Source organism: Protopterus annectens, chromosome 1.part1 (genome assembly GCF_019279795.1).
Source record: "Protopterus annectens isolate FY-2018-M chromosome 1.part1, PAN1.0, whole genome shotgun sequence".
NCBI classification, from domain to species: Eukaryota; Metazoa; Chordata; order Ceratodontiformes; family Protopteridae; genus Protopterus; species Protopterus annectens.
In genome coordinates, this window is record NC_056726.1 from 1,409,523,179 (window position 1) to 1,409,545,692 (window position 22,514).

Genomic DNA, 22,514 nt, shown 5'->3' on the forward strand with positions numbered 1-22,514 from the left:
CTACAGGAATATACTAATTGTTAATTGACATCTTTCTCTACCCCCCACCATACCGCCAACAATAAACTAAATACCCACCTCAACTGGTATGTAATTACTTCACTGTTATGTTGGGACATACGCCCTATTGGTTGATAATTATTTAAATCTGTTTCTATGCATGTGCTATGTTGAAATACTCCAACATTGGTGGCATGGTGCCATCAATGTACCTGCATGCTGTTGTTATTACCGTTGTGGTCCCATATATGCATATGTTCCGTTTGCTATACAACTGTCCCGTATCTGGTGTCTGGATTAATTGGAATATCTATGCATGCTGTTATACCTAACGCTGGAATGTGTTGACTATTACTAATCCACATATGTTGATATACCATAAACACCATAGCACATATGGGAATGCGGGTCCCAGTGGACCCACCTGTCCCACCTCAGCTGGCCATGGCACCGGGCACCAGGATGTCTGGGGCCCAACTCAAGACCTTCTCGTTTGTTGGGCCTGCACCACCTTCGGGTGGAACCACCTCAGGGGATGGGGCTCACCCCCTCATGGGAGCGGGCACAAACAGGAAGCTGTCACCCATCGCAATGTCTGGGTCATGGTGTGTAGAGAGCTCGATCAGTAGTTTGGAGAGCTTCAATGCCAGCTCAAGGGCCATGTGTCGCGACTAGAGGGTCAGCCTGGCACTCCAACTCAGCCCCCAGCACAGCCACCTTTGGGGCTGTGAAGGTGCAGTAGTGACTGCCCATGGGTGGGGATCTCAGTCCTACTGTTTCCACTAGGGGGCTCATGGGCTTCTGAATTCCCAACACCCCACTCCTTTAAGATGTTTACCTCCCACATATGTGATATACCGCCCCGTATGCGTTTTATTTGGCTTGTCTGTTAACCTACTGGACCTACCTCCCCAAATATACCTATCCCTCCCCAGCATCCCACTCTCACCTGAAAAAAAGGGCAATCTGTCCCCAAAAAAAAAATATCACCCCATACATAGCTGTCCATTTCGCATACGTGTCCACTGGACACATGTAATCTGGTCTAACTGGCATCACAACATATTATTGTTGTCCTCACCCCTTTTTCAGGGGTTTGAGTGTTCAAACTTACCTATAAATTCAGTGTATATGCACAGCTGTTGCTGTACAAGAAATGGGCAGCTATGGACCTTCCCTATACCCTCCTGCACATCCTTAGCTATTTTCCCCACTGTCTTTCCCTCTTTGTGCCCCTTTTTCACTACTTTCCTATCAACCCTTTTTTCTTTTCTTTTAAAGTAAGCGGGAGTAAGCATGTTTAAGCAGCAGTAAGTGGGTGTAAGCCTGTTTCCATGGGGGTAAGCAATGCCTACACAGGTTAAGCAATTTAGAAGCTAACTGAGTATAAGAAACTGTAACCGAAAGTTAGCAGTGCTTACCTCTGCTCAAAACCATGCAAACCCGCTTACAACTGCTTAAAAGTGCCTTAATCACTCTGTATCCAATATATATATATATATACATGGGTCTACCTGATAACACCGACACGCCAAATCATCGACAACGAAATAACCAACATGAAAAAACGAAAAAAAAAAAAAACGTTCAAAAACATGAAACTTCACATGCCGGACAAACCAAAATCCTGACAATCAACAAAACAAATACCTTTCCCGAAAAACACACACACAACACAAACACACCAAAAGCCTTACAATCCTACACTAAACCTTACATACACAACTATCTATGCACTAAACTTAACCCAAACCCTAACCCTAAGGTCCATTACTATCCCACACTTACCTTACCCGCACCCTAACCCTAACTCACTTAATCCGCCCCTAACCCTCAAGTCCGTCACTATCTCACACTTACCTTACGGCATCCTAACCCTAACTCACTTAACCCACCCCTAAACCTGAACTTTGTCACTATCGCACACTTACCTGACCCGCACCCTACCCTAACATCCGTCACTATCACACACTTACCTTACCCACACCCTGACCATAATGTCCGTCCCTATCGCACACTTACCTTAACATGTCGGTGTTCTCAGCATCGGAATTCTCAACTGTCGGTCTTCTCTGTTGTTGATCTTCCGGTGTCGTTGTTCTCATTGTCGGCGTTCTGCGATTTCGGCATTTTCAGGTAGACCCATATATATATATATATATATATATATATATATATATATATATAGGTATATACAGACATACATCTGTAGATAAAAATGGGAGCATAACAAAAACATATTTAGGGTGCTCAAACAACATATGTCTTGTACGAATAGGTATCCCCCCCCACAGCCAAACATGTCTGCCCTGCAATACACTACCAACTTTTTGCAGATCTCAAAACCAGGTCCTGAGACAACATGGGCACAAGATGTTAACAGTACTCCATCCCACCTGTATGACGTCAGGCTGGTATCAGTATCATATCATGCAGTGCAGTCTGGCTACCATAGGGAATGTACAATGTGGAAGCAATCAGCATCTCTAGGACACATATGCACAAACACATATATGCAGATACAGATATACACACAACCATATATATATATATGTATGTAACTACACATACACACACAGAGATATGTATAGGACGATACATATGTAGAAGGTCCACACAATACAGAACAGCCACTATGCCTACAGTTACCACCTTACCAACTGGACACTGTATGAGCCACCCATGTAAATGACAATTGTTGTCTGCAACATATACCCACAGAGAGGTCAAAGGATATAACACCACACACAGGTTTGCAATCATGGGAAAGCCTTATTTGTGTACTAGTACAGTTGTGTATGCCATGTCATATAGCTGTTTAGACACTGACATCCATATAAACAGAGTAATGCAACTGTGAAACAGTTATACTAATACAGTAGTCTGGAAAGGTTTACATATGCTGCTGTCCAGGCCGAGGCCTTCAAGTAGTACAATAGTAAAGACAGACTGGGCCACAGGATACCAAACAATCACCAGTAAGTAATGTAGATGTATAGTCCAGCAGCCTCTATCTGCACTCTGTACACAATCCCTAGGGGGTAAAGACCTCAGTTGACACAATGGGATGTATCTGTTACATAACAAAGCATAACTGACACCATCACAATCACACTGACAAACAGAACAGTCTGCATGGCAGGAGGCAGTAGGCTTGCATTTACCCAAGGTGAATTGTATGGTAATGTACATCCAGATACCTTAAGGCAGCTTACCCCTAATATCCCCACATGTTGTAACAGCCTAAGTTAGTTATGGTGCACCCCCCCAGACTCAATAATACAGGGCTATATACCACTGTTACATACATTGGCCTCTGGAGTGCATAAGGGCACACATGTAATGTGTAGGTGAAGCCAACACATATATGGACCCAACCCCACAGTATGCATGGGGGACACAACAGCAGTGGACTGATGGCAGGAATGGCAGCATGACATACTCACAGCCGACTACATAACAACCCCTGACAGCATGTAATATGTACAGAGTCTGGTATGTAGGTAGAGGACAGAGGCTGGAACACAGGCCCATATGTGTAAAACTGTTGTCATACACTAAGCAAGTTGCTGGTGTTACAGGATAGTCTGCAACATACCCTTAGTCAGTTATATGAAGTTAGAAACAGAAATGGATGTAGCCATATACTGATAGCACTCGACAAACACACTGCCAGTGATATATCTGACACAGGACCTGTGTGGTGGACAGAAGACATAATAGGCACACCTCTGGCCATCATGAGGATAGGCCCACAGTTGAGAGCTATGCAGGCAGACTGCATTCCAAGTTAAACTAATATGTACACACAAACCCTGTAACACCGGTGCTATACAATGCATACAACAACACTACTCACACTCTGTCTGTAGTTCTGGAACCTCCCACAAATATGTAGCTGGCCTGAGTGTGCAGGTTCTCCTGTAAGCAGTATTGCTACCTGCTGTCTGTAACACTGCTGCCCACACACAGGAAGGATGTCCATCATACAGGAAAGGTAAAGGGACCATGCCCACAAGATGTAGGGATTTATAGTAGTTGGTTGCCATGACAGTGGTAATTGGAAGTACTACACAGCATGCTGCATGCAGGTAGAAAGTGGAGGACACTGATTGGTACAGAGGCCATCACCTGATCATGTGCATCACCTAAAAATCCCATGCTGCAATCTATGCAAAGCAGCTCATTCCATTTACTGGAGAGAGAGGGAGAGTGAGAGAGAGAGAGAGAGAGAGAGAGAGAGAGAGAGAGAGAGAGAGAGAGAGAGAGAGAGAGAGAGAGAGAGAGAGAGAGAGAGAGAGAGAGAGAGAGAGAGAGAGTCCGTGTGTATAAGGCACAGAAAAAAAAACATCCAGAAGAGTCTGTATTCCCAGAACAGGTATGTTACTTGGTCCATAATAATGGGATGGATGATGTGGAATAATTTATATGTGCATTCAGGTGTTTTAATGATGTTCAGCTGAACAACTGCTAAGGACAATAGAGTCCACAAATGTGGGTAGTGGGCATCAACCATGCAGAGCAGCACTGACTGATAAGATGTAAGTCATCATAGTGTCTGTTGTGTAATGGGAAGTATGTATATTACGTGGCCAATAGCTGGTGGTGGAAGTAATGCCATTATGATGGACACATGCGTTCCACAGCCTACCTCTTGCAGGATACTCAGGTTAACCTGTATTGTAGCAAGCAGGTGTGTAATAGGGTTACCTGCAATCTGGCCCTACATATACCCCCCCTAATATCAGGCTGCGTCCATATGTGGCACCTGTCTGTGTTGTAGCAAGGCAGAACAGTGCAGCTGTGCAGGAAGGTGTTGTGAGATTGTGGACCTTATGTCTGAATGTACCCCACATATAGGTATGCATATGTGTACACACACACACACACATATATATATATATATATATATATATATATATATATATATATATATATATATATACATATGTATATATATATATATATATATATATATATATATATATATATATATATATATATATATATATCTACATGTATGTCCACAAATATACAGATACCCATATGTAGACAGAAATATGACCACATATATACATCATATATATCTACACATATATACATATATACCTATATGCATGTCTAAATATATACAAACACACACACAAACATATATATATGTAAATACATGTCCCCTATATTACTACCACAGTGCTGCATGCTATATACAAGGAAACAGCACACATAGCAATACACACAGATATCTACAGCTGTCAGTGTGTACAACGTGGATGGGTATGTCACATGGGAACCCTTGTTGGGACCACATTGCCCTTGTCTATGAAGTATGGAATGGGAATATGGGGAAGTATGGCAAGTATAGTTGTGGAGGTGGTCAGGGTTGGTAGATATAGAAGACAGCCTACAGGGGTGGTATGTGATGTGGATGCCTCATAGGCCCCAATATGGACACAATAGGAACAAGGCTCCCACCCACTGCTACTCACAACAGCAGTCCACGACCCGAAGGTGTCTGGCCTGGAGGCTGAGCAGGAGGAGCATGTGGGCCCTGTGAATGTGTACTGGGTGCCCCAAGATGATGTAGCACATCCTACATGTGGCTGTGGAGCCCGTTATGGAACAGACCCTGGAACTGACCTCAGGGGACAGGAACATGTCTGTGTGTGCCCCCAGGGGGGGACAACATCCCCTGGTTTGGTTCCATCTGATGGTATTGCTGGACCAGTACATAAGGAGGCCCCAGGTTGGGTTACATATGTGATGTGGCCTGGTAACATGGGAAGATGAGTTTGGAGGGGTGGATTTGCTGGCCAATAGTACATATACATGCCATTGTGTCACTGTTATAGAACATATTTCGGTAGTAATAGTCTACACAATCCCAGAACATTTCTAACAGCATGCATAGATAACCACAATAACACAGAATGTCAGATGTGCAGCAAACACATAGCAGGCATACCACAGGCATATATGGAACCATTGTGACCCTGACAATGGCATGCAGGTGAATATTCTGTAACAGGCCAGCAATGATGGTGTTCACACAGGGAACATGGCTACAAACACATTGCACAAAGCGTGGTACAGTACAATATCTGCCCCACTGGTAGGTATGCTGTAACCATACCTATTGAGTTGTGTGTACAGTTTGTTGTCGCTGATATGGTGAGGGAATGACAATGATGTGTATTAAGAACTGTGGTAACCTTGCTGCATGACTTGCTCACACCTGTGTCCATCTTTATGTCTTTCAGGTATGATGTCTCATGGAAGGCTGCCAGCCTATACAGCATTTGAAAATGAAATCCTGCTGAATGGACTCATACAACACTATGTGATCTTGTTTGGCTGGGCTGCCTACGATCAGCAGGAGCGGACCGCCCTGTGGAACAACCTAGTCCACAGGGTCAATGATGTCAGACTGCACAACCACAGTTATGAGCAGGTCCAGCATCATTGTTCTGACCTGCTTCACAATGCCCGTCGGTGTGCTGCTGCAGTCCGAGGGGGGGGGTCACCTAGCCATGGGGGGGACATGCCATCCATCCCCCCGACACGTGTGTAGGAGCTCCTGGCCAGCCTCATGGCACCTGCCCGTCCAGCCAGCCACCAACCGCCGGACACCTTTGTGGAGGTGGGTGCCACCCACACACTGGCCAAGGAGCATGCAGGTAAGGCCACAGGGCACATCAATAGGCCACTGTTGCGTATACATCTGCATCGGTACAGGTAGATCATGCATATCTGACATGTCATAGATATATTTTGTTGCAGCATAGTGATAAACAGATGTCCATATGTGGTAGTATTGTGGAAATGTACTGTTGATGTATTGTAATAATGCACCCACCCTGTAGCAATACCACAGGTGTAGCCACTGATTTTGCACTGGTCACTCTCTTATGTAGGTCCCTCCAGGATACCACCAAGGCAGCAGCCTGTAGCTGATGAGTATGGTTTATGTAGATGCTCACCAATACACTGGGCATATAATGGCGATGGTATATTCCTTGCACACATCTAACACACCTACTCAGAATGCATGCTATACATGTGCACATATTGTTGCTGTGAAATGCATGGCATCATATGGGTGACCATGATGGGGTATTGGAAGGGTATGTCAGACACCTGCATGATAACTAACATTCTGTCATTGTGGAATGTGTCCACAGGGAGTAACATAATGGTGGGAGACATGGCCTACAGTAGGGACATGTATGGAACAACACCCATATACAATGCAACACCAGTGTAGATACCTGTAGGACAATGGCAACTGCTGCAGAGATACACTATGGCATAAGGCATTACAGTGGTCCACATTATCAGCTGGGACTAGGCTGTAACATGTGTTCAGTGTATGGGACACTGCAAAGTGACAGATGTGTAGGGCTTACTTGTCATGCATCTGCAAAATGGCTGAAGGAGGGGGATATCAGTATGACACACCAGTGCACTGCAGCAAGGATCCTAAGGATGCTAAGAATGGCTGTATCTGCACATAGTCAGGTTCAGGACCTGTGGCAGATGTAATCCTACCCCCACAGCATTAGTGAAGGCAATGTGTGGACACCAAGGGATGTACACATGAGTAGACCTTGCAATCATGCAGATAGAAACATACACCTGCTGGTACCAGCTATGTCGCCTCTGCCAGGGGCATGATGTCCAGTGGCCCCTCCATGAGCACCCTGGGACATCTGCCTATGTGGTGCCCTGCCAGTCATATGGGGAGATGTGTAGGGCAGACTGAACATACACTGGCAAATGCAGATGGCCCATGTTGGTATAATCCTGCCAGTGACTGCTGTAGTACACACAACAAGAGGTGCGACAAACCATCATGATAAGGGTGTGCACACATATACCCACATGGTGTGTATGCATCACGGTCAGCATCCACACTCCTAACACATTCCGTAGACACTGCATATGAAAGTACAGGACATATGTCAGATATTGGGCTCATGTACTGTGAAGATATGCAGTGATGTGGTCCCATGACAGATCAAGGATGCGTGCGTCATATCAATAAGGGTGTGTACACCCCCCCCATAGCCAAGGTATGCTCTGAAGGTTGTCAGTGTAAGAGTACTGGATTGGTCATACATGGTCTGCTGATGTTGAGCGCTGTAAATCACACATCAGGCATTCACAAATGACATCTGCCCACATATCATCCCAGGTATGTGTTGCTGGAAAACATAGGGGCTGTGAGCATTACAGCTGACATAACTGACACAGTAGTACACATTCAGCAATGGGCTGTACACCTGTGAGGTGTGGTGCACAGTACATGGCATGGTGCTGAACAGGTGCACAGCAATACTGTGTGCATGGGTGCAGTGGTATCCAGGGGAAGGGACATCACCTAGTGACACAGCACATGCATCACACACATGTATAATGTTGCTAACATGGATTGACTATAGCTGGACTGCATGCTGTTGGGTACCATATGTTATGCATATTGACAGATGGGTAATAGGAGGACTGTGTGTACTATAATTGTGCAACCTCACTTGTATGTGTGTGTGTGCATCCTGGTGGGTAGTTAGTCTGTCTGTAGGGTCACTCTGGTGAAGTGGAGGGAGGTTGATGCATGTAGGATGCATGTGTGCATGTGTGTGTGTTTTTAAGGCTGGCCATGTATGCACATGTGTGATTGTGGGGTGTTCATACAGCAGTACCTCCCTTTGGGATTGTGCAGTACATGGACATGACTGCCACAGTACACACCAGGGTTACTTGTCATGTATGTAATCACAGGACAGCTGGTAGTATAATATGGTCTGTAGCATGGAACAGGCATTGAGAGAGAAGGTAGACACAAGGTACACCCTTAATATCACATTCAGCAGAAAGGTCACCTACAACCAATGTATGCAGCACTACAGATGCATTGGGGAAGTACTTGTCAACATCAGGGAGTGTATCCATATATTACAGTTGTCACATGATAGGCTGGTTGAGCAGTGTATCTGGCATGTACTGAGCATTACATACACGACACACCAGTGCGTGATATTATGGAGTGAACATAGTAGCCCACTCATATACGGGTCATGCACATGATGTATGGACATACACAGGATGAACACCGAATCACAGCAGTGATGCCACCTAAAACCACCACACACAGGTCAGGCAGGTAATGTAGTAACAGGTCTTGTGTTGTGATCACTTTTGTAGGCATTTAGAGGACTGATATGTTAATGAGTGGTATCACTGTGTGTACATTACCAAGTGTGATGCAGGATGGGGTACACATGAACATATATGTGGGACTGTCTGTAAAGTCACGGACAGGTAAGTATTACAGTGGTGTGTGTGTGTGTGTGTGTGTGTGTGTGTGTGTGTGTGTGTGTGTGTGTGTGTGTGTGTGTGTGTGTGTGTACTGTTAGACAATGCTTTACAGGTTTCAAGGTGCATTTATTGTTTTCCCCCACAGGTGACGAGGTGGGTCAGGGTCCCTCCTGCATGCAATCTGATGATGGTGTCCATACAGACACCGAACATGATGATAGTACTGTTGAGGCACAAGTGGGGTTGTCAGGGGCCGAAACAGCACCATCATTTGACATCCCCCTTTTAACCACCCCAACCCCGCACACAGTTTCGTGCTTATACATACCCCATCAACAGTGGCATAACGGAGGGATAGCTGGCATTTGGTGGCAGTGCACAGGAAAGTGTGGTAACCATACTTACTGTGTCTGGTCACAGCAGGCATAGCCATATGACTGGCAGGGCACCACATAGGCAGATGTCCCAGGGTGCTCATGGAGGGGCCACTGGACATCATGCTCCTGGCAGAGGCAACATAGCTGGTACCAGCAGGTGCATGTTTCAAGCTGTCATGGAGGCACAGTCACATATAGAACGTTACACCAGATGTTACACTGAGGCTGCAGAGGGCTGCTCTCACATCTGCAAGTGACAATGCCCGTGCACTGGCTGGTACCATCCATGCATTAACTGAGTTCATGGATAGATGGTCTGATGAGATGATAGCCCTGATCGACCGTGGTCTGTCCGTGCTTGAATGTGTTATGGGAGTGAGACGATGGTCGCGTGAATGTAGGCCAGCAACGTCAACAGCTGGCAGTCAATGTGGACATGCTAGGACACCAACGGGCTCCCGTAGTGGCAGTACCAGCCCTGGCACTGGGGGGGTGCTGTCCACACCACACCACAGCAGGCCACAAGTACATGGTCTTGGCCAGTCCCAGGAGGGGACTGGTACCAGTGGAGCTCTGTCATTATCAGGTGAGAGTAGCACATCAAGGCCTGTACCTGCACGTGCCCATGAAACCCCTGGCAGGCACAGACCATGTGTCCATGGCCAGAGGCAGTGAACTGCACACCCTGCCAGCTATGGTCTGCAGCTGTCCATAAAGGCCTGTGTAGGGCAGCCATATGGCAGAACTGTGTGCATGCATACCCACACACTATACAAACACACCTAGGGCAACCCCATACCTACACACACCACATCACCATGCCCAGTTCACCTCAGTACACCCCCTCACCCACACATATAGTGTCAAATGTATCTCCCACCCTCGGCCTCTGGCAAACCAACAACACACCCTGTGCATATGATGATACCTGTGCAACATCCCTGCCATCCATACCATCTATGCAGGGACAGGCTACTATGGTTCTGATGCACACAGTGACTGTTCTACAGTGTACCACAGTACTGCAGTGTAACATGTTGCAAGGAGTAAAGTGTAATGCATATATGTCAGTTAGTGTAGCCTTCCAGCAATGTTACATTATAGCTGTTAGTAACACTGGTTGATTGTGGTCTCTATAATGTTATTCATTTGTGTTGCAGGTGTACATGTGTCAGCATGAGGATGTCCTGTGCCTATGATGATACCTGTGCCACATCCCTGTCATCCATATCACTGATGCAGGGACTAGCAAATATGGTTCTGATGCACACGGTGACTGTACTACAGTGTACCACAGTACTGCAATGTAACATGTTGTAAGGAGTAAAGTGTAATGCATATATGTCAGTTAGTGTAGCCATCCAGCAATGATGCATTATAGCTATAACACTGGTTGATTGTGATCTCTATAATGTTATCCATTTGTGTTGTAGGTGTACATGTGTCAGCATGAGGATGGTCTGCAGTCATATTCCACAACAGGGTATGGCACTGTGGTGACACCATGACTGTGACCTATCTGGGGTACAGTTGAACACATGTCACAGGTTAGTATAACAGTTATTGCCTGTGCCACATGGACAGGTGACCTGCTGGGGCATGTATACCCTGCAACCTGATGTAGACCCATCCACATACACGCACACTGTTACTTGACAACACTGGGACTAGACCCCTATCTAGGTAGTAATGATACTGAAGTGTGTGTCTTACATTGCACACACCACACAGCCTTTAGGGTGAGGTGTGTTCCAGGTTACATGTTACATGCAGAACATCCCCAGACATGTACAGTATGCTAATGGGGAATGTAATGGGGATATATGGACAATACATAGTGTGACATACCTTCATATACACATTAACAAACACATAACAGGCAGACACACATCTTAGAGACCAGGGCCTATCGCTGCTAACTAACTTGACCATGTGCCCAATGTGTTACAGGTAGGCTGCACACAGCACATGCATAACTGGCCTGAAATGTGATATCAGTTACCTGTATGGTTGATGGTGACAGTAGTAACCATAATGTGGTACATGGGACATATACCGGGTTTACCTTGGTGTAATGACAGTGTACACAGTACCCACATCCCCAGTGGATATTGTACTCCCTGACATCCATGATGACACTCTGATATACCCGCCATCACACATTGGCCATGGCTGTGATACAACCCATTGCAGATCCCAACAGTGATGCTACAGGAATATGCATCTGATGCACATGCAACATGCATAGCAGGGTGTTGCATTGTCATGCCTCACTGATGGGCAACAACAACACTATCTGTACTACCATGTGGCAATGGGTATTGTAATAGCTGTATGTGGCCTCGGAATGCTGTACCCTACAGATAAACGGACATGCACACATACCCACTCTTGCCAGAACACAATGGGTATCCCATGCCTATCAACCCATTTGTACAACAGTGTTGTGATGGTACTGCAAGGCTTGTGTAGCCGGTATGGGGAGGAGCTTAACAGGGTACATGTGATGTCCCATACAGCAGCAGCCATGACTGGCTATGGCAATGGGTGTTGTGGTTGTGAAGGCCCTCATGGAATTCCCACATGCAGGTGTGCTAACACACAGACACTGCTATACTCAGTCATGCACACAAACACATGTCAGTACTGGGGTGCATCGCTGCAGGTGGTCATAGCTGTGTACCTAGCTATTGTCCAAGGAGAGATGGGTTGTGTAGGGGTTGTGTGTACAATAGTATCCCGCCACCTGCCATGTGTCAGCAGGCACTCTCTTGACAGACACAACTGTGGTGACCCTCAAGGTGTGATTGACATGCATCAGCCATTCCTCCAGGTGCCTCCTGCAGATGGCCACTGAGGTCATCATGTTGACATGCATGCAACATGTATTACAACACATGGTTAGTGTCAGTGATGGAGACCTGTACCCAAACATGCTCTGTTGACTGTGGTATTGTAGTGGAGGTACCCATGGCATGTGGTGCATACAGGGTGTTATCTCCAATATGTGCCAGTTCTTACACAGGTGGGCAGACATGTCTGTGTCAATCAAGCCTATGATGCCTGTACATATCCCAGCTGGATGCCTGCCATCTGCACATCTGTACAGGGACTGACAGTCATCAGCTTCGCAAGTAGCTATGCACTAGGATGAATGTGTTGACAGACAGATGTTTGACAATATGTATTCCATACCTACATGTCAGCAGCCCTCACTATCATGTGCTGTACAGACAGTAGTCTACAGTTACATTCCACATGTCGGATCATTACCCAGTAGGGATTATATACTGTGACACAGCTCACACACCAGGGATACAACAGGGAGGCCTCAGAGTCCAGCTATGCCTGCAGGTGTGCCTGTTGTCAGTACTACATTTAGCACTCTACTCTTGCCTGGATAGGCACTGCCAACAGTAGTACCGCCATGATATACTACATGCCAGTGTGACAGCATGTACCCTGGCCTACTACCCCTGTATGTAACACAGCCACATGGATAACAGTGCTGTACAGGCCTCATATATGTCTGTGACCTACACATGACACTCGCACCCATTGCTACTGTAATGACAGCACATAGGTGCATGTATTGTGCATGACATTACATACACTTATTACAGATTTCATTACCTTGCTATGTTATCAGACTGGGTGGTGTGACCTGGTTACCAGGGCTAAGTCATGCTTAGCAGGTATCAACATTGCTGCAATATAAAAGCTGAAGTGATTTGTGCACTGGTAAGCGAAACCCACACTGTGTAAGCATCCATACATTTACCTATAGCTTAGCACAGTTTAGCTTTGCACAAACCCATGGAAACATGCTTAAAGCTGCTCAAAACTGCCTTAACCACTCTGTATCTGACAGCCCTTGTTTTGCCCAGCAACAAAATGAACAGCCCTTGCAGGTCTTGAACCCAGGACCCTTTACACTAAAGTCACAGCACTTAACCACTATGCCATGACCACTGTGAAGACAGCTGTTGCTTTTCCAATATATATCTGTCAATACACATATTGATTAGTATTGAACAATTGCATTTACTTCTACAATTGTGAAGTACTTGTTATTAATATGACTGTTGCATCACATATGTTGTTTTATCATAATGTACAAATAGCAGATACATACAGTGAGATACATCGGGGAGTGTATACACAACAGTGAGGCTTACACATGACAGGAATATGGATATATACATATAATCGGTTGATATATGTCTACATGTACATTCACATGCATATTCATACATGTGTCTGTATAGTGCAACATATATATGGCCATGTGTATGTCTCTTCATATGTATATATATATATATATATATATATATATATATATAGTTCCCCTTTAGGATCTTGAATTGCTGAAAGCTCAAAATTCATAAGCTCGAGCCCAGAATCTCGAGTTTTAAGCAACTCGAAATTCTAAAGCGGACATAAAAGACATGCAAACATGTCTTTACAATGTTTTTGCAGGGGGGCAAGCACCCCTGTACCTACCATGTGGGGGTCTGTTCCCCCCACACCCCCTACTTAAATATACCAACTCCGAGATCGCACTACAACAAGGATGAGAGAAATCTCCCATTTTGTGCTGTATGCAGAAGCGCACAATGGGAGAATTTCCATTCCTCTGCTATAGTGCGGTCACGGAGCTGGTATATTTCAAAAGGGAGAGTGCAGGGGGACTCGACCCCCTGCATACATGTAAGTACACTTCCTTTTTTTTTTTTTTTTTGGTTGTCTCCCCTTCACAATTTTGAGTTACTGAAACTCAAGATTCTGGGCTCGAGCTTATGAATTTCGAGCTTTCAATAACTCGAGCTTGTGAAGGGGAACCATATATATATATATATATATATATATATATATATATATATATATACATATATATATATATATATATATATATATATATATATATATATATATATATACATATAGATATATGTATATATAGCTATATATGTATGCACATCCTATGTGTACATGTATGCCTATTTATGTAGATATATATGTAGATATCTATAACTATATGTGCATACAGATCTATTCTGCTATACCTATTACTGAAAATATATAAGTAAATATCCATAAGTATATGTGCATATGTATCAATATCTGTATATGTGTAGACATATATTGCTGTGCATATGTATATATCTGAGTGTTTATATGTATATATATATATATATATATATATATATATATATATATATATATGTACATATACATATCAATCTATGTATGTCGATATGTATATGTGTATATATCTATATAGATATATGGATAAGTATGTATACATATATGTTCCCCATATGTCCTGCACATGGAGTGGAGCCCTACCTCAGCCCCAATAGTCCCAACCTCTTAGTGCAAGGGGATGTCAGGTATGTATGGCAGGTACATATGTAGACTACTGCTACTGTGATAGGGGTTGTCTTCACAGACATGTTGTGTGTGGGAGGTCACATCTGTTTTTAACATGTGCGCCATTGGCCACAGACAGACATCTTAAGGACATCATAGTACAGTACCACTGCTAGCACAGTAATGATTCTGTGGACTACAGCAGAGATATGGCCAATAACTGTGGTCAGTCTGACACACTCTGGTCAGTCCAGAGGTATACATAGTACCCCTTAGTGCAAGACATGTGGACCGAGTCTGACAATGTGGATCTTAACAGCCATGTAGATGGGTATATCACGTAAACACTGGTATACATTTGCCCCCAATAGGTTATGCATTCACACATCCCTGTCTGTCCTGACACATACTAACTCTGGTACAGAGGTGCCATGGCCACATACTACCCACTAGTTAGTGACATACATCTGTACAGCATCCCACTGCTTTGTCTGTCATGCATGACTGTTATGGTGGCCTGGCAGCAGTACATCTGGCAAATATCTGGACATAACATCACATTGGGTAAGTACACTAAGCTGCTAGGCATGCAACAAAGCACTGATTAGGCTACAGGCAGACTGCCACAACACTGGCCTACATTTCTTATGGGGGAATACACATGTGCCTGCATATATAGCAGGTTCTACAGGCATGTCTCAGCACAGAGTAACAGACACCTGTGTGAACGTACATAACTACAACCAATGTGAATACAGCCACAGCCACATATGGTAGCTAGCGTAATATTACAGCATATAGACTATCTGATCAACACCATCCTCATATGTGCCACTCACACACTAATGCTACATATACTGGGCCACTACACAGTGTGGCCCGATGCCTGTCTGTGGTATGGGACATGTGTGTGTTTGGCCCTACAGGCATGTAAACCGATAGGGTCACATACAGTGGAGCAGCATGTAACATCAGATCAAAAAGGACCAAGAACAATGACATCTACCACAGTCTGTACGCAGGCCAAGGTACATATTCACAATATACACACTGTCGACAATCACCATAAGTACGCAGAACTCAGTACTGTACACACAACCACAGAATGCCCAGGCTATGTCCTCAAAGATAACCCCTACTATACATAACATGTCACAGTCTGATATCTCACTGGCTTGTTATCAGCTATGATGTCACTAAATTATGGTGTACAGAACATATGCATCTCTTACCACATGCCATATGTACACAGGTTGACAGAGTTCTGGCTGGGATCACAAACACAGGGCCAATATTGACATGCTGCTGTGATAACCTCATGCATTTACTGCTGTAACAGGGTTTGTTGTGACATATGTCCTATGAGGGTTATGAAGTCAGTAACTCTCATGTCTGTCACCATGTACTGTCTGCAATCCTCACACTATGCTTCTGCAGTTCACAGCTAGGTGCTCTGTGAGTAACACAAGAAACAAAAGGCACCACACACTGCCCAGTCTGCAGATGACCCTACAGATGGGGGTTTCCTCAGAAACATAGCACTGTCATGACAGGTATTAAAACATGTAGACCAGCCATATCCACACTCACCCTGTTAAACCTACATTCCTCCAAATGCAGAATAGCAACACTTACATTCTGTAGTCATGTCAGGCACATCCCCCTCCTGTGTGTTGGCCTGTTTCCACAGTGTATGTTGTTAGAGGTAAATCCCCAATCCATCTGTGATGCTGTTTGCCAAAAAACAGATCTAGGTCCTGCTCACAGTGAATGAAAAGGCCTAACACCAACATGATGTTCCTAGATATTGGAGTGTGTTTCCATGCAATTGGCTATGGGAATGTTACCACAGCTGTTCCACATGCAATCAGCTAGAGGAGGGCTGCAATTCATGCAGAGGCCATCAGCTGATCATGAGCATCACTTACAAAACACATGCTGCTGCTTAAGCAAAGCAGTTGTACGTCTCCACATCCACCACAGATGGAGTGAGAGAGGCAGACAGAGGCAAAGATAGGTCAGGGAGAGGGTGGGAGAGTAAAACCTAAGCATGTTTGTGTCACACACCTACTAGCACAGGGTATCAAACCCCTGACTGACTATGTATTGCTATCAAATGTCTATGCAGTTACTGGATGCACTGCATAGCTTACATGTTGAGGAGCTCTCCAAACGTATATGTGATGGTAAGTGACATCTGCAACATTTATATGGTAGTGATATGGTAGGTGTAGTACACATGCCTGTCCACAGGAAAAGGTGTCAGTGTCAACACAGCCACACTCTCTCAGGGACCCACACACATTGACACACTGGCAGGGTCAGGAATACACCTCCTCACTAGTTAGTTTGCCACAATACAGTACTGTGCAGGTATCACATGCACCACAGGGGTTATTCAGAGATTATATGGGCAAAGGGTATGTGGAGGTGTCTGACATCAGACAGCATGCTTCAGTATGCCAATGGGGGATGTAGTGAGTGTGACTGTGGTCAGAAGCATCATACACTACACACACAGACACAGGGTGCCAGTACTGACATGCATGGGTGCATTGCTTCATGAGTGTGTAGTGGTTGACTGTGCCAGAAGGCTATACAAGGCTAGGTGGTGGGTATACCTTGTCATCAGGCCACATGACAATGGTCTGCAGTATGGCTCAGGGGTGTAGTGCCTGGATTGGCCCACACAGGTGGGTAGTGTATTCACCATCCATTCACCTGGGTAACTATTGTGTGTGGCCATTGCTGTGCATTGCTTGCCATGTATGAGTTCATTAGTCCATGACATGGATGGTGTCTGGGATGTGCACACTTCCCACATGTATGTACAGTGACATGTGGAACTGTACCTGAGGTGTCTGGCGCATGCTGTGTGCACAAATTATCATCAGATGTGCCAGTCCTGGCCTCATGTGGTGGGAACAGGTAATGGACAGCAGATTGGCCCTGCACCTACATTAATAGCATGATAAAGATATTCCCTGGTATCAGTGGCATATGTCCATACAGGGCATGTATTTAAGGCATGGTATGTCCTTTGTGGGTCACATTTGATGGCACTACAGGTGTTGCAGGTGTCCAGTGGGGAACATAGTGAAAGCACACTGTCTGCATGTACGTGCCTATTGTACTGATGGACAGGGTATCATGCCCTCTGTAGTCCACTGCAATCACACCATAGTTACTATCTCTGGACAATATGCAGGGTACTACCACCATAGCGGTTGTTGCCTAGTCAAGTGTGTTTGTGTATGAAACATGGGTTGAGAGTTTTCTCTGGGTAATAAAAGGGTTGCTAACTTTGTTCACAAGGTCTTGATATCATATGTAGGGGTATGGATTGACACACCAGCCTCTCGGCTATTTCACATCTGTTATCTTGTATGGTGGATATTGTGACATATAATAGGGCCACCATATAGACATTTGCAAAACCCACCCCACAATGAGTCCAGTTGTTACACACTCATGACCACCTCCACACAGGATACAAATGACAAACACAGACACACACACACAGACACACGCACATGTCATGTCTGGGATTAGAACTCCTACCTAATTAGTTTTTTACACTACAGCACTACGCAGTTATAGAATGCACCACAGAGATTACTGGTATACTTCTTCCCCAAAGGTGTATTTCACAGTGAATGACATCAGCAGTCTTGCCAAAGTAGGGCATTTGATCTGTAGTGAGAGTGACTAGTCTAAAAAGCATTGCTCCCTACACAGACATAGAAACACACACACAAACGTCCACACTTGTCATGTGTGGGGATAGAACCTCTACCAGAGTACTATATCACACTACAGCATTACGTTGTTATAGGATGCGCCACAGAGATTACTGGGCTACATCTTTCTCAAAGGTGTATTTCACAGTGAATGACATCATCCACCTTGCCAAAGTAGGGTGATTGATCTGTAGTGAGTGCGACTATCCTAAAAAGCATTGCTCCCAATGCAAACATAGAAACACACACATAAACATCCACATTTGCCATATGTGGGAATAGAATCCCTATCAAAGTACTATATCACACTACAGCATTAAGCTGTTATAGGACATGTCACGGAGATTACAGGGATACACCTTTCCAAAAGGTATAATTCACAGTGAATGACATCAGCAGCCTTGCCAAAGTAGGACATTTGAATTGTAGTGAGTGTGACTAGCCTAAAAAGCATTGCTCCCTACACAGGCAGAGACACATACACACAGTTGCCATGTCTGGGATTAGAACTCCTACCTAACTAGTTTATCGCACTACAGCAGTATGCAATTATAGGACGCACCATGGAGATCACTGGGCTACACCTTTCCCAAAGGTGTATTTAGGTTCATAGGTTCATAGACTAGTACTAGGCTAACTGCCCTTGCAAGCCATTTTAAGCCTAGCCAGTTATCCCCTGTGAAATTCAAACCCTGTACCTTGTGTTTGTAAGGCAAACACCTTAACCATTAAGCCATCCTCCCAACCCCTTTCACAGTGAATGACATCAGAAGCCTTGCCAAATGACATCAGCAGCCTTGCCAAAGTAGGACTTTTGAATTGTAGTTAGTGTGACTAGTGTAAAAAGCATTGATCCCTACACAGACACACACACACACACACACACACACACACACACACACACACACACACACACACACACATGACTAGCCTAAAAAGCATTGCTCCCTACAGAGACACAAGCACAGACAAAGACACACACACAAAATAATCACCCAAAGACTCCCTATGCTGTGGAACAAAATCCCGGTTTATGTGAGGCAGAGCACCTCGCTGGCCTTGTTCAAGAGGAATCTCGACCAATGGATGAGAGATAGATCATACACACCCCAGGGTTACCTCAGTCACTGCTTTCAGAGGAGGCAAAGCAAAATAATGGGCATAGTTTCTCCAAACTAAAGGGGTGGTGTAATCCACAAAACTATGGGATAGGCTTATAAATGCCCTCGGGCAGATAGCCTAGTATGAACCTATGAACCTATGAACAAACACCAGTTGCCATATCTGGGATTAGAACGTATACCTAACTAGGATATCACATTACAGCATTACACAGTTATAATATGTGCCACAGAGATTACTGGGCTACACATTTCCCAAAGGTGTATTTCGCAGTGAATGACATCAGCAGCCTTTGCTATAGTAGGACATTTGAATTGTAGTGAGCATGACTAGCATAAAAAGCATTGCTCCCTACACACACACACACACACACACACACACACACACACACACACACACACACACACACACACACACACACACACACACACACACACACAGTTGTCATGTCTGGGATTAGAACTCCTACCTAACTAGTTTATCCCACTACAGCATTACACAGTATTAGGATGTGCCACAGAGATTACTGGGCTACTCCATTCCCAAAGGTGTATTTCAAAGTGGATGACATCAGCAGGCTTGTCATAGTAGGGCTAAGGGGAGGGCAGTGTGTGTACATGGGCCATAACCCATTCATCTAGAGGTTGACATACCATATGCAGGCACATGCAGGGTTATATTCCGCAGGTACATGTATACAGCTGCTAGATGACTACTGCCTTGTACAGTCATGTTGCACAGCTAGCACTTGCACTACATACCCTGTAATGTTGATGGATACCAGTGGCTAATTTCTACAGTGAGTGACATTTACACATCATATGGTTGTAGCCATTTGGCTGTGTGCTGGGTGGGACAGGCCTCATGATGGATGGCTCTTTTTCACAGTCACTCGATTCCACACATCGATGTATGTCTACTTTTGGCTTATTATAGTGTGTTGTCCTTGGATATATGTCTGTATTCCTATCCACTGTGTGTGCAAAGCATGACTGGTGCATACTGAGGAGTGTATGCACTAACATCTGCAACAGTCAGATATGTATGGTCCACTGTTGTTTACAGACTTGGGCTTTATTTTGGGCTTCATTTGTTTAAGTGTGTGACCATGCCCAGTATGACCTTTCAGTATGTTGTTTCCTGACATTGCCTTCATTTCTCTAAGTGTGTGAGCTTGCCCAGTATGCCCTTCTGTATTGAATGTGTGGATCCATTCCAGGTCATTTGTACTCCAGTTCAGACCTTTGTGTTGTACACCTACAGGTAGCAAACTGTTTCTGCAGGGTATCTGTAGATCATCTGGCAATATGAGGACAAACTGTGCAAGGGATAGTGTGTACTGTAGGTGATTATGTCTGTGCTGCTTCTGCTGCATGGTACTGATGTTAGCAGAGATATTCAGACATGTGTACTGTTATACACTGTGATGTTTTATGTCCTCAAGTACTGTCAGGTGGACATTCTTGCTCACAGTGATGTCCTGGGGAACAAGGGTGAATGCAGCTGTGCCCGGTATTGTGGGCAGACACCTACATATTCATGGTAAGTTATGTCATTCTGTAGGGGGAGCTGCAGACACTTGCTGCTGGGTCTGTGTATCCGTTTCAGCATCTTGGTACAGTGCTGGCAGAGGATACCATACTTGTACTTCAATCAACATGACAGTATGGCCTTAACTTGCTGTGGCAATACCTCACAACTGTAGAGATTCACACAGTTTACCCAGAGGCAGGGGCCATGAGTAGGACATTACCCCTATTGTGGTGTATGGGCAGGTTTGTAGCCACCCATTTATGTGTTTGCAGCCAGGGATAGTGCTCCCACCCCTGTCTATTATTCTATCTTCTGCCATACATTATGCATACAATCTCTGATACTTTCCTTAAGGTTATCACCTCATCACAGCTGTGTTTTGGTGTTGGTCCACAGTTCATGCAGTGGGGCATGGTGGACATGTTACTGTGGTTTGTCCACATGGCCTTGCATATGGTTTATGCAGAGTGTGTTATGTTGTTATATGGGTGTCCTTGACATCACATGCATTGGCAGTACTTGTGAGACACAGGCCTTTGGCAGAGGCCTGTAGGCCATTTGGTGGTGATGTGGGTCAGCTGTGGCAGGACATTGCATTCTGTCAGTCCTACAGTCCCAGACCACCATATAGTGTATTCCCCTGGGGTGACAGGGTAGGTGTGCTAGGTGTTCATGCCAATACTTTCTATCAGTATTAGTCAGGTGGTGTGGATCCTGGCAGGGTGGTACTTACAGCTAGGGACAGACTTGCATGGGACACCTGCACTGCATGCTGCATTCTGTTGCTATTGCCATATACAGGTGGGGGTCATATTGTACCCATTACCAACAGCAGGGATACGACCAGAGAGGTACCTCTGGGTGGTGTTTCGGTGAGTTGGGTGCATGTGTGCTATGGACACTACTTGCATCTGACGCACAGATATGCATGGGGCATTCCAGTTATGGTGGCATTTGCAGGTACATCAGCTGTTTCCCAATACATCAGTCCTACCACCTTTGTGATCTGCAAGTGTTCGGGCAGCCTACACTAGTATTCCCTACTACAGGCCCAGAT